Raw genomic sequence first — 12,471 nt, 5'->3', positions numbered from 1 at the left:
TCCCTGTAGGGTTGGGACTGGTCTTCCCTCATAGCTCAGTTGGTAAAAAGTCTGCCTGCAATGCAGGAGATCCCGGTTCAATTCCTGGGTCGGGAAGATCCGCTGGAGAAGGATAGGCTACCCACTCCAATATTCTTGGGCTTCCCTTGTGGCTCACCTGGTAAAGAATCTGCCTGCAATGCGGGAGACCTGGGTTTGATCCCTGGGTTGGAAAGATCCCCTGGAGAAAGGAAAGGCTAGCCATTCTAGTATTTTGGCCTGGAGGATTCCATGGACTGTATAGTCCATGGGATCCCAAAGAATTGGACATGACTGAGCAACCTTCACTTTCACAGGGTTGGGAGGAGAAAATACCTATAACAATTAGGGATTATGGAAAAACTTACTGCTACCTGATCTTTTCAAAATCTAGATCTGAAAGTACATCAAGCTTGAAGAGACATCCACCACTTTATACAAATATATAAAACAGAACTACCAGATGTTAAGTTGAAGCTTTAAATATGGGTGGAGAGTTTTGAAAAGAAGATAGTTGGCCTCTTCACATGTGGCAGAGAGGTCTCCTAAGGTGAGGGTAAAAGGTTATAAAGGAACACATGAATTAATAAGGAGAGAAATTGAAAATGTAAAAATTATACAAGTAAAGTCCTAGGGATAAATAAAAATCATCTGAAATGAAAAATAAACCAGATGGGTTCAACTGCAGATTAGAAATTGCAAAAGAGATCAGTGAACTTGAAAATGTGGAATAAAAACTATGCAAATTTAACAGAAAGAAAAAAAATTACAGAGATTTAGCAATAACTAGCAATCTTATATGTGTATAATCTTGGCAAAATAAAGATGAACACTTAAAAAAAAAAAGTGTCTTACAAATGAGAATGGCATCAGTAGTTTAAATCTATCATTTACATGCTACAACTCTAATCCTAGATCCCAAAATCTGAAAGAGGGACTTATCAGCCCCAGTTGGGATTGATCCAAGATTGGGTGCCACCAGAGAGGGTCTTGGGGAAGAGAGAAATGCTTTTGTAAGGAGGAAAGGGGAGAGGACCAGAGCAGATGTATAGACAGGAGTCCATAGAACAGCAGGAATAGCCTTGGTGTGGTATTCTAAGTCCTGTCTAGCTTGTTGCAGAGGCCTTATCCCACTCCTCTACTTGTGTTCTCTGAGGTAACCACCATCCTTATGATTAATATACTCTCTACTTAAGCTCCTCTAAGAAGTATACATATTATTTGCAGCAAAAATCCTATATAATCTAGTACCTATCTCATTGTCAGAATCTGTAGAATAACTTTTTGCAACAGGATCTGCTTGATAACAAGAGACAGTATTTTATTTTTGTGGAAAGCTTTGGAATCTACCAAAGCTCTCACTACATTGTCACCTTTATTCTCATAATGTTTTGGGAAAAAATCTTGACTCCAGGTAAATTTGCTAAAATATTTGCCTCTGAAGGAAGATGTGATAGTTCCATTTTACCCATTTGTCACTGATAGAGGATATGCCTTTCCCTTAAGCCAGTTAAGTGTAAATCATATTTTTATAATTATTATCAAAAGAAATACATCCAAACATAAAGGATATATTCTAAGTATATTTGGAAACCAATATCTTTTATAATATACTACTTGGTGTCTATTGTCGTTGTAAATCAAGAGGTGTGTGATCGCACACTTTGTGATACCACTATTTGGAATGAATTTATTGTTTTAAGCCTTACCCTGTGTTGATAGTTTAGAAATTTCTTAGATCTCTCTACAGGGTAAATTGTTCCCCCCAGAAAGCCAGTAGCAGAAAATACATTTTCATGGCCTCTGATGGAGATTGAAATTCACAATTGTAGAAAGGAAGGAATTTGTCCAGGTGGTCCACTTTGTCTTAAAACTCAATTATTTGTAGTCATATGCCTCAAACCTGCATACACTGTAATGCTGTTTCCCTGAACAAAATATAGATGCTGGGGTTTGTGTTAGTTATTATCCCTCTTATAAGCATAGAGAAAAGGGAATAATCAGAATCATTGACATAGAAAAAATGGTGTTACTCGTGTTTTATTAAGAACTAAGCCTCACAAAATGTGATTTTAAATTTTTCATCATGATAAAATGATTATATCTTTAAATACAGTCAGGTTTGTATAAAATCAGTTGTTTTATTAATTCAAGAGGGGAGTATTAGCTGTATACTTCTCTGAGTTTTTGTTGGCAATGATGATTCACATGTGTACTCTCTTCCATTGTATAAGACACTGCCTAACAGTGCAGTGAAAAATGACTTTATCTGAGAGTCTCAAACTCCAAACAGATTGCCTTCAAATGAATAGGCCCATACTCTAGTAATCTACTTTTCTTAACTCTCTTCAGACTCCTAAGAAAATGAAGAGTTCTTCATTTAAAAGTTCTGAGTAGCTGAGCCGTTGGTTATATCTTTTCCTTGCTGTTTTTAATGAGTCTTACACTTATGACCTAAAGTCATTGGCAAATCATATATAGGGAGGAACTATGCACTTCATCGTTCTTACTCATATTTTCCTATGATTCTCTTAGTTTCCTTTAGATTCTTATACACTAAAAGAAAGGATTTACACACTTGTTTCAAAGCTTTTATTATTGTACTGATTATTCCATTATTTAGTAGTGTAATTTATTAATCATACTCCGATAGATCTTACAAAAATTGTAATTTTAAAATCCAATAAGATATTTACATTTGAAGCAAAACAGTTAAATACAACTAACTTTTTAAGTAATGATCCTGACAGCTCCTCTACAAAGCTGACCTTGGGATAAAACTTAAAGGTTCAAATCAAATGGATTTTGGCATTTCTCAGCTGTTGCTTCCTGTGAAAAACTGTTGACAATTTGAGACACTAAATGTTAACTACACCAAATGATGATAAATGTCCTGGGTGCTAGCATTTTTTCCTTCAGTCTTTCTCCTCAAATATTAAATGTTTATATCCTCTCTTTGCTACTCTCACATGTTCTAAGCACATGGTTCAAGGATATAATGGAAATGTGTGTGTGTGTGTGTTTTAAAAAACCCTCCAATTAAAAAAATATTTTAATTGGAGGATAATTCCTTTACAATATTGAGATGATTTTTTGCCATATATCAACATGAATCACCCACAGGTATAGATATGTTCCCCCCACAACCATCCTGAATCCCCTCCTGTTTCCTCCCCACCCTGTCCCTCTGGGTTGTCCCAGAGCACCAACTTTGGGTGCTGTGCTTCAGGCATCAAACTTGCACTGGTCATCTATTTTATGAATGGTAATGTACACTTTTCAATGCTATTCTCTCAAATCATCTCACCTTGCCTTCTCCCACTGAGTCCAAAAGTCTGTTCTTTATGTCTGTGTCTCCTTTGCTGCCTTGAATGTAGGATTGTTGGTGTCATCTTTCTAAATTCCACATATATGTGTTAATATACAGTATTTGTCTTTCTCTTTTTCACTTACTTCACTCTGTATAATAGGCTTTAGGTTCATCCACCTTGTTAGAACTGAGTCAAATGTGTTCCTTTTTATGGCTGAGTAATATTTCATTGTGTATATGTACCAGAATTTCCTTACCCATTCACCTGTTGATGGTTATTTAAGTTGCTTCCATGTCCTAGCTGTTGTAAATAGTGCTGCAATGAACATTGGGGTACATGTGTCTCCTTCAATTTTGGTTTCCTTAGGGTATATGTCTAGCAGTGGGATTGCTGGGTCACATGGCAGTTCTATTCCCAGTTTTTTAAGGACTCTCCACACTGTTCTCCATAGTGGCTGTACCAGTTTGCATTCCCACTAACAGTGTATAAGAGGGTTCCCTTTTCTCTACACCCTCTCTAGCATTTACTGTTTGTAAACTTTTTAATGATGACCATTTTGACTGGTGTGAGATGATGTCTCATTGTGGTTTTGGTTTGCATTTCTCTAATATTGGGCTGCAAGAAGCACAAGCTGGAATCAAGATTGCCGGGAGAAATATCAATAACCTCAGATATGCAGATGACCACACCCTTATGGCAGAAAGGAACTAAAAAGCCTCTTGATGAAAGTGAAAGAGGAGAGTGAAAAAGTTGGCTTAAAGCTCAACATTCAGAAAATGAAGATCATGGTATCTGGTCCCATTACTTTATGGGAAATAGATGGGGAAACAGTGGAAACAGTGTCAGACTTTATTTTTTTAGGCTCCAAAATCACTGCAGATGGTGATTGCGGCCATGAAATTAAAAGACGCTCACTCCTTGGAAGGAAAGTTATGACCAACCTAGATAGCATATTGAAAAGCAGAGACATTACTTTGCCAACAAAGGTCCGTCTAGTCAAGGCTATGGTTTTTCCAGTAATCATGTATGGATGTGAGAGTTGGACTGTGAAGAAAGCTGAGCGCCGAAGAATTGATACTGTTGAACTGTGGTGTTGGATAAGACTCTTGAGAGTCCCTTGGACTGCAAGGAGATCCAACCAGTCCATCCTAAAGGAGATCAGCCCTGTGTGTTCTTTTGAAGAAATGATGCTAAAGCTGAAACTCCAATACTTTGGCCACCTCATGCGAAGAGTTGACTCATTGGAAAAGACTCTGATGCTGGGAGGGATTGGGGGCAGGAGGAGAAGGGGACGACAGAGGATGAGATGGCTGGATGGCAACACTGACTCAATGAACGTGAGTCTAGGTGAACTCCCAGAGTTGGTGATGGACAGGGAGGCCTAGCGTGCTGCGATTCATGGCATTGCAAAGAGTCAGACATGACTGAGCAACTGAACTGAACTGAATATTGGGTGATGCTGAGTATCATTTCATGTGTTTATTATCCATGTATGTATCTTTTTTGGAGAAATGTTTAGGTTTTTTGCCCACTTTTGATTGTGTTGTTCATTCTTCTGGTATTGAGCTGCATGAACTGCTTGTATATTTTGGAGATTAATTCTTTGTCAGTTGTTTTGTTTGTTATTTTCTCCTATTCTGAGGGCTGTCTTTTCACCTTGCTTATAGTGCAATGTTCCTTCGCTGTGCTTTTAAGTTTAATTAGATCCCATTTTTTATTTCCATTACTCTGTTAGGTGGGTCATAGAGATTCTTGCTGTGACTTATGTCAGAGTGTTCTGCCTATGTTTTCCTCTAGGAATTTATAGTCTGTGGTCTTCCATTTAAGTCTCTAATCCATTTTGAATTTATTTTTGTGTATGGTGTTAGAAAGTGTTCTGCTGCTGCTTCTGCTGCTAAGTCGCTTCAGTCGTGTCCGACTCTGTGCGACCCAATGGATGGCAGCCCACCAGGCTCCCCTGTCGCGGGGATTCTCCAGGCAAGAACACTGGAGTGGGTTGCCATTTCCTTCTCCAATGCATGAAAGTGAAAAGTGAAAGTGAAGTCGCTCAGTCGTGTCCGACTCCTAGCCACCCCATGAACTGCAGCCTACCAGGCTCCTCCGTCCATGGGATTTTCCAGTCAAGAGTACTGGATTGGGGTGTCATTGCCTTCTCTGAGAAAGTGTTCTAGGTTCATTATTTTGCATGTAGTTGACCAGTTTTCCCAGCACCACTTATTGAAGAGACTATCTTTTCTCCATTGTATATTTTGGCCTCCTTTGTCAAAGATAAGGTGTCCAGAGGTATGTGGATTTATCTCTGGGCTTTCTATTTTGTTTCATTGATCTATATTTCTGTCTTTGTGCCAGTACCATACTGTCTTGATGACTGTAGTTTGTGGCATAGTCTGAAGTCAGGAACATTGATTCCTCCAGTTCCATTCTTCTTTCTTAAGATTGCTTTGGCTATTCAGGGTCTTTTATGTTTCCATACAAATTGTGAAATTATTTGCTCTAGTTCTTTGAAAAATACTGTTGGTAGTTTAATAGAGATTGCATTGAATCTATAGATTGCTTTGGTAGTAAATTCATTTTCACTATATTGATTGTACCAATCCAAGAACATGGTATATTTCTCCATCTATCTGTGTCATCTTTGATTTCTTTCATCAGTGTTTTATAGTTTTCTATATACAAGTGTTTTGTTTCTTTAGGTAAATTTATTCCTAAGTATTTTATTCTTTTTGTTGCAATGGTGATTGTGATTATTTCCTTAATTTTCTGATTTTTCATTGTTAGTATATAGGAATGCAAGGGATTTCTGTGTATTAATTTTATATTCTGCAACTTTACTATATTCAGTAATTTTCTGGTGGCATCTTTAGGGTTTTCTTTCTTTTGGGGGGGCTCTTATGCTTTTATGAATGGAGGGAGGTACAAAATGCATCAATGCAAAAGAATGGTTTACATACTCATTAGCATAGTGATTAATGTTAATTTAGGGATACACAATGTGTTAAACCTCAATTACAAAGTTTCCTGCAACCTAAGATAATGAAAAAGCTCCTTAAGTTTTTACCCACCACCTTAAAGTTCTAAATGGTGTCTGGAAGAACTAAAAAATAATAGGCTCCTTTCAGCTGTGGTTAAGATCTCTAGTGAAGCTGTATGTCAATGACACCGAGACTGTGAAGTTTCCTCAAAAGGGCTTTCTACATTACCGCATCACAAACTTTAAAGATATTTCCAGTAACATAGGCAAGTTGAGTGGCTTAATAGTTTAAAAGTGGAAAGCAGCCAAGACGTCTCAGAGAATTTTTAAACATGGTATAAATACCATCTCTCTCCTACAGAGAAACTTTTTCAAGCATGGACATAACTTTGGATACTAAGGAAACATCGATAGTTTTCATAAAGTTTCAATAAACACCCTAAGGCACAAGTGTTCAAAACTTCCTATTCACTAAAATGTCACTGCATTATCCTTTTAGAGGTATAGGTATGCTATGCTTGCAATGAGTGGACATTTAATTTATGCCTAGTTAAAAGCACCAAGTGTCAAGTTCAGCTTCCATTTACACAGGATGCACCAGTAACATTTAGCATAGTGAATAGTTCAAGTACTACATTTCCAACATAGTTTGCTTTTTGATTAGTAGGCACTGGGGCTCTTCTGCCTGTAGTTCTTCAGAATATTTTGAAAGAGGATAGAACTACCCTGAATATAGTCTTCAAGCAATATGGAGCCCTTCTGAAAGAGCTGTATTCTTTCATAATAACATTTAGAGAAAGGAGTAAAGACAGATCTTGCAAAAGCTGAGTTTCTTTCAAAAGAAGAAAAATGATGTAGAATCTGGAACCTAAGCTAAAATGTCTTGTGATAAATGTCAAAAATTGCCAAGACTTTCAAAACATGTTTTGGTAAGGAAAAACTACTATATTGCCAAGGTTAATTGTGTAAAATACAATAGTATCTTAATTAAACAGAAGAATTCACCGTTAATGGAAGAAAACCCATGATAAGGGAAGCATCCAAAGACTGGCAACCAAAAGGCTGGGTAATTTTACTAGCTTTAGAATACATCAACACACTTTGATTATCAAACTATTTCATTTTTAAAACTGCAGCGTTTTAATGTACTTCTAATAACAATGCAATCTAAGGAGCCATGGAGGCTTATGAAAAAGACCTACCCACTAAGATGCATTTCTAGTGTAGGGGTGAATTAATACTTCTGTAAGAAGGAACTGAATCACCTCAGCATCAACAAATAGCCATTTTCTTTTACACAGTAACTCATAATTTGATGACTAATTTCTGTTTGAAATTGGGTAGGAAAGGAACTACATCAGACCCAGAAACAATGATTTCACAAGCCACAGTCACTCAGCTAATGGATTTGTGATAATCTGCAGAAAATTTGCTTGGCTAGTACTTGATTTCTTCACATCTGTAGAGGGGTTTGATACAATTACTTTTAAAAATCAACCTTAAGCTGCATACAGGCAAAGAGATCACAAACTACTGGGAGGCCATAATGGTCTAGGGGAAAGTTGTGTTCCTCCTGTAGGGGCAAATTAAGCAATACTTCCTTGGCCTTCTTTCAAAGTAGCCACTTGTCTTCTCCTGAGGATAATGGGCTAAAATTTCCTGTCGTCTTTCCTGGCAAGACCCATTCAGCTGTGTTAAAGAGATACCAGGAGGTGGCCAAGGGGTGTGAGCTTTTGTTTTTAGCCCTATCCTATGTAAGAGGCACTTCCTTGGGACATCCTTCTTTGTGTGAAGGGGTCATGAGCCACTTTGACAAGGGACTGTTTCTTATAACTTGGAAGAAATCAGCAATTCTAGAAGAACCCATTGCCTTTGGTGCCTTAGCTTGTTCTGCTGCCTCTCTTCTGGATGGAGAGAGCTACATGTTCAGGGAATCTTTATGTTTCTCAGGTTCAGGTTTTGGTTCCACAGGCATACCATTTTTATCCTTTCCTTCTTTCTTCCGAAGCCATTTACACAGAGCTTCCTTCTCACAATTTTCATCACACATGTACTTTGCAAAACTTATACAAGCCTCATTGACTTTGCAGACCTCCTCCACTTATATGGGTCTTGATGGTTCTGGACAAGCCAATCCTCAGTAGTCATGGAGTAGACAAGGGTTTCTTGGCCTCCAAGTGGTCATTCACGAATTTCAGATTGCCCAGGTTCTCAGTCTCCACACCTCTGGGCTGGTTACCCTGACAGTTGGTACGGGAATCAGACTTGACAAGCCAGTCATTCACATTGTAGGACTCCCAGAACACCTGGAACAAGAGCTTAAACTTCTCACTGGAGGTTTCACAGCTGCCATTCCCAGGCTTCTCAGGCTTATGGGATTCCTGGGGAGTTACCAGCCAACCAGAAAGATCCATCTCATCTTGATCAAGAGGCTCTAGATTGCTAACTTTTTCAATTTCAATGGAGTAAGAACTAGTAGTGGTACAGCTATTAAGACTTTTTGGTAACTTGCTTTTTTAGAAACTAGTTGTTGCTGACTCTTGTGGAGCCAGTTTTCCAAATCTTTTAAGGTTGCCCCAGACATTATTCAAGAAACTGCAGGTTATAGAAGATGTCTGACTGTTCTCCAAGGTCTGCTTTTGGTTGAGCCAGTCCTGGATATTGGTGCTGGGTAGGTAACGAGCCTGGTGACCAAGGCAGGTTTGCTTCCAAGGAACCATTCACTGAGAGGGACAGCTGTGGTGCTGGATGCTGACTTCTGCTCTGGCAATGGGATGTAGCCTCTCTTCTCTAAGAAGGACCCAATATTTGATGAACTAGCATGAGCCATCAGGTGCTCAGGAATTTGAATGGTCTTCAGTTCAGTTCAGTTCAGTTGCTCAGTCATGTCCGACTCTTTGTGACCCCATGAATCGCAGCACGCCAGGCCTCCCTGTCCATCACCAACTCTGGGAGTTCACCTAGACTCACGTCCATTGAGTCATGTTGCCATCCAGCCATCTCATCCTCTGTCATCCCCTTCTCCTCCTGCCCCCAATTCCTCCCAGCATCAGAGTCTTTTCCAATGAGTCAATTCTTCGCATGAGGTGGCCAAAGTATTGGAGTTTCAGCTTTAGCATCATTCCTTCCAAAGAAATCCCAGGGCTGATCTCCTTCAGAATGGACTGGTTGGATCTCCTTGCAGTCCAAGGGACTCTCAAGAGTCTTCTCCAACACCACAGTTCAAAAGCATCAATTCTTCAGTGCTCAGCCTTCTTCACAGTCCATCTCTCACATCCATACATGACCACAGGAAAAACCATAGCCTTGACTAGATGGACCTTTGTTGGCAAAGTAATGTCTCTGCTTTTCAATATGCTATCTAGGTTGGTCATAACTTTCCTTCCAAGGAGTAAGCCTCTTTTAATTTCATGGCTGCAGTCACCATCTGCAGTGATTTTGGAGCCCAGAAAAATAAAGGCTGACATTGTTTCCACTGTTTCCCCATCTATTTCCCATGAAGTGATGGGAACGGATGCCATGATCTTCATTTTCTGAATGTTGAGCTTTAAGCCAACTTTTTCACTCTCCACTTTCACTTTCATCAAGAGGTTTTTAGTTCCTCTTCATTTTCTGCCATAAGGGTGTTGTCATCTGCATATCTGAGGTTATTGATATTTCTCCCAGCAATCTTGATTCCAGCTTGTGCTTCTTCCAGTCCAGCGTTTCTCATGATGTACTCTGCATATAAGTTAAATAAGCAGGGTGACAATATACAGCCTTGATGTACTCCTTTTCCTATTTGGAACCAGTCTGTTGTTCTATGTCCAGTTCTAACTGTTGCTTCCTGACCTGCATACAAATTTCTCAAGAGGCAGTTCAGGTGGTCTGGTATTCCCATCTCTTTCAGAATGGAGCAACCCCACGCCCGAGGCCAGGGGCAGTGGCCGGGAGGCTCCACATCCAAGGAGCCATGGCTGCACAGGCGCAGGAGGGCCTAGGGAGCTATCCCACATTGAAGGTTAGGAAGGGCGGCGGTGAGGAGATACCCCTCATCCAAGGTAAGGAGCATAGGCTGTGCTTTGCTGGAGCAGCCGTGAAGAGATACCCCACGCCCAAGGTAAGAGAAACCTAAGTAAGAGGGTAGGTGTTGCAAGAGGGCATTAGAGGGCAGACACACTGAAACCATACACACAGAAAACTTTATTGAATGGTCTTAAGAGACCCAAATGTGGCGATTGCCTGGCGCAGGGCATTTATGTCAGCTTCAGAGTCGGGCAGTTGCATCTTCAGGTTTGAGGGTCAGACTGCCCAGCCTGTCCAGGCACGTTGAGACTTGATTGGCTACACTCCAGTTGATGAATAAGACAACTGAACTGGCCCAGTAACCAGTAGAGCTGTTGGGCCTGCTGCTGGAGTGTCTTCTCTTTAAGCTGATAGATGAGATTTACTTGCTTATACTATCACACCTCACAGCTTCAAAGGCATTCCAGGTGGTGACTTATGCAGCAGTGAATCTGGGCTTTGACCTCTCACAAATTATCTTTAATTTGCTTCTCAGCTGGGAGAACTCCACCAATTGCAAGCTCCAAGTCCCTCTGTGCATCACAAGACCTCGAAAGGGAATCTCTATTAGTGGAACAGCCACTCTGGTCCTGTGAGGTACTCATTCTGCACCTTGTTCCTCCTTTGAAGCTAGGCCCCTGTGCGTGAGCTGCCCAGCAAGCAAGGTGCTGCTTTATCAATGCTCGGGTGAGAAAAGTCCCTGGGCTTGCAGAAAGCACCCCATCCCACTAGTGCGTCTGGCAGTGCCCTAGGGTTTTCTATGCTGCCTCTTGAGAAATTTGTATGCAGGTCAGGAAGCAACAGTTAGAACTGGACATGGAACAACAGACTGGTTCCAAGTAGGAAAAGGAGTATGTCAAGGCTGTATATTGTCACCCTGTTTATTTAACTTATATGCAGAGTACATCATAAGAAATGCTGGACTGGAAGAAGCACAAGCTGGAATCAAGATTGCTGGGAGAAATATCAATAACCTCAGATATGCAGATGACAACACCCTTATGGCAGAAAGTGAAGAGGAACTAAAAACCTCTTGATGAAAGTGAAAGTGGAGAGTGAAAAAGTTGGCTTAAAGCTCAACATTCAGAAAACGAAGATCATGGCATCTGGTCCCATCACTTCATGGGAAATAGATGGGGAAACAGTGGAAACAGTGTCAGACTTTATTTTTCTGGGCTCCAAAATCACTGCAGATGGTGACTGCAGCCATGAAATTAAGACACTTACTCCTTGGAAGGAAAGTTATGACCAACCTAGATAGCATATTGAAAAGCAGAGACATTACTTTGCCAACAAAGGTCCATCTAGTCAAGGCTATGGTTTTTCCTGTGGTCATGTATGGATGTGAGAGATGGACTGTGAAGAAGGCTGAGCACTGAAGAATTGATGCTTTTGAACTGTGGTGTTGGAGAAGACCCTTGAGAGTCCCATGGACTGCAAGGAGATCCAACCAGTCCATTCTGAAGGAGATCAGCCCTGGGATTTCTTTGGAAGGAATGATGCTAAAGCTGAAACTCCAATACTTTGGCCACCTCATGCGAAGAGTTGAGTCATTGGAAAAGACTCTGATGCTGGGAGGAATTGGGGGCAGGAGGAGAAGGGGATGGCAGAGGATGAGATGGCTGGATGGCATCACTGACTCTATGGACGTGAGTCTCAGTGAACTCCAGGAGTTGGTGTTGGACAGGGAGGCCTGTCATGCTGTAACTCATGCGGTCGCAAAGAGTCGGACACGACTGAGCGACTGATCTGATCTGATATAATCTGCACACAGTGAGAGTTTTGTATTTTTTTTTCCAATCTGAATTCCTTTTAATTCTTCTCTTATTGCTATGGCTAGCACTTCCAAACTATGTTGAATAGTAGTGGTGAGAGTGGGCACCCTTGTCTTGTCCCTGGTTTTGGAGGAAATACTTTAAATATTTTGCCATTGAGGATATTGTTTGCTGTGGATTTTTCATATATCAGTTCAGCTCAGTCTCTCAGTCATGTCTGATTCTTTGCGACCCCATAGACTGCAGCATGCCAGGCCTCCTTGTCCATCACCATCTTCCAGAGTTTGCCAGACTCATGTCCATTGAGTCGGTGATGCCATCCTCTGTCATCCCCTTCTCCTCCACCTTCAAT

The 12,471-nt window shown here is 40.5% G+C and overlaps 1 pseudogene; it reads right to left on the bottom strand.

Annotated features, from left to right (window-relative positions):
- Positions 1-7,753: 7,753 nt before the first annotated feature.
- Positions 7,754-10,949, bottom strand: LOC102287320 (nuclear receptor coactivator 4-like; annotated as a pseudogene).
- Between the last annotated feature and the right edge of the window lie 1,522 nt (positions 10,950-12,471).

Source organism: Bos mutus, chromosome 26 (assembly GCF_027580195.1).
Source record: "Bos mutus isolate GX-2022 chromosome 26, NWIPB_WYAK_1.1, whole genome shotgun sequence".
Classification (NCBI taxonomy): domain Eukaryota; kingdom Metazoa; phylum Chordata; class Mammalia; order Artiodactyla; family Bovidae; genus Bos; species Bos mutus.
Note: the sequence above shows the minus strand (reverse complement) of the source record. Positions and strands in the feature narration are given on the sequence as shown.